The sequence below is a fragment of the Coenobita brevimanus genome, chromosome 42 (assembly GCF_032717465.1).
Source record: "Coenobita brevimanus isolate Jiangsu-jjx chromosome 42, ASM3271746v2, whole genome shotgun sequence".
Classification (NCBI taxonomy): Eukaryota; Metazoa; Arthropoda; class Malacostraca; order Decapoda; family Coenobitidae; genus Coenobita; species Coenobita brevimanus.
The window spans coordinates 10,523,916-10,526,193 of NC_136995.1; positions in this window are offsets into that span (position 1 = coordinate 10,523,916).

The following is a 2,278-nucleotide window of genomic DNA, read 5'->3' on the forward strand; positions in this document are numbered from 1 at the left end:
CACAGAGTACTTACGTTCCCTGGGACAGTTGTAGTCTAAACAAACAATCAGCTGATCATGCTCATTCTTTCGCTACTCGGTTCTCTTTTCTGTTTGAGCAAGTCTTGTTTAAACTTCTTTTTTTTTTTAAATAATAAAAAACCATTTAGTCTAACCTGGTACAGAGCTTGACTCATATAAAGATACTAATTTAGGTAATGCCACTGGCCGTGCTGGCTCAGTATGGAGCGCTGTCAGCTCACGTCTGCACTCCTTGGTGTCTCCTGTGTGTGTGTGTGTGTGTGTGTGTGTGTGTGTGTGTGTGTGTGTGTGTAATGATTAAATTCCCCATTCCACCTTCCCCTGACATGCATCTTCCTACCAGCGAATCACTGTCCAATGGGAGATAGATTAGCATGGGAGTCGGAGGTACTTGCGCAGGAGGGGTACGATGGCATCCAAAATGACCAAAATAGCTTGTGTAGTACTTGGAAAATTAATTGATTATCATCTGGACATGCATCCAGTATCATTTTCAACCAAAAATTGTCATAAGAAACCTATCTATGACATACTTATGTACGCATGTTTGACAACAAGGGGAGAAAAATCACCAAACATTTCTAGAGGCCATTGTCCATGGTGTCAAATTGTTTCAATGTGCACTGATACTTTTTTTTTTTGTGTGTGTGCATACGTCGCGGGGAGGCGGGAGGGTATGTGGAAGGAGTACAGTGGGATGAAGGGAAGGAGGGGAGGTGAAAGGTAGCGTCATGGATCGTGTAACGGATGAAGGGTAAAAAATACAAAAGAGTACAAAGGAAAGCAAACAGCAACAGACCTGTTGGCCTTTTCGTGGGTGTATGGTATAGGGAAGGTTGCAGCTAACAAAACTATTCTACCAGTTAAGGACAGGGATAGAAAAAACAGGAAGCTCCCTCCCCACCCACCAAACCCTCCAGCTGAAGCCGACAGGAATTAGTGAGAAGGATCACCATGCAACAGAGAAAAACTGTCATGGAAATTTTATAGGAAAGAGGGTAAGGGCATTTTAACCAATACTGCCTACCTGAAAAGGAAGGCAACCAAATTTATCAACGTTTTCGGGGATTACATCATCCTGGCTCTGAAAAAGAAAGGTGTTATATTATACAGAACTACTTTATTCAGTCGTAAACATATTAAGCTGGGGGGTTAGAAGACAGACAGTTCTACATCACAGTTTACTAAACTGGAAGGCTATTTTCTCCATAAATTTACAACTCTATTAAGAAAGGAATGTTTAGCTTCATGCGACTGGAATCGTTTGCTAAGTATTTTATACCAGTTGCCTCTAGTACAATTCGAGAGACCAACTGTGAAGTATTTATCGACAGCCATGTTATCTTGTCCTCTGAACATTTTAAATACTTGAATTAAATCTCGCAAACTGCTTTTCGTTAGAGTGAAGAAGTTCAAGGCTTTTAAAAGCTCCTAATATGGCTTGTTTCTCAAATCTATCATTTTGGTCACCGTTCTTTGTATTCTTCAAGGTTCTTTACATCTTTTTTGTAATAAGACAACCAGAACTGGATACAATACTCTAAGTGTGGACGAACTAGAGAATTATATAAGATGAGGATGATATTATTATATTCGAACGCTTTACCATTGACTCCGATTAATTTGTTGGCTAAGTCCGCAATTGTTTCAGGCAGGGTACCTCCCAAAACCGCAATTCGGGGGTGTTTTGGCGACTTTCACCAAGGGCAAATTAACAGTGTTCTGGCTAAAGAGGAAGAATTTACACACCTGATAACGGAATCTGTACCCCCGTAGGCCTAATGGTTACCGCACAATCGCGCGTCAAAGTTTAAAAAAAAAATTATGATAGTTACCCCTCGAGAACAATCGAAAACATAAAAAATTTGATAACTACCTATTTTTCTTACTGAAACAGGTCATTTCAAAGTGTTTTGTCACACCAACCATGAAAACAGGTGTATGTAGGTGTGGGGAGATTACTAGACTGTGGGGAGATAAAGTAGGCTGTGGAGAGTAGGCCTATAGGTACGGAGGTTGGAAATAAGCAGCTTTTCGCATGAAAAGATAGCACTTCATTGTGTTCTGTAACATCTACCATGAAAACAGGTGTGTATGTAGGTGTGGGGAGATAACTAGTGTGGGGAGTAGGCCTACAAGGCTTTGGTGGTACTTGGGGAGAAAAATTTTGGCAACAACCAAATTCTCTTGTAGAAATCCTCCATTTCAATGGGATTTGTCATACCAGCCATAAAAACAGGTGTGCATGTAGGTGTGT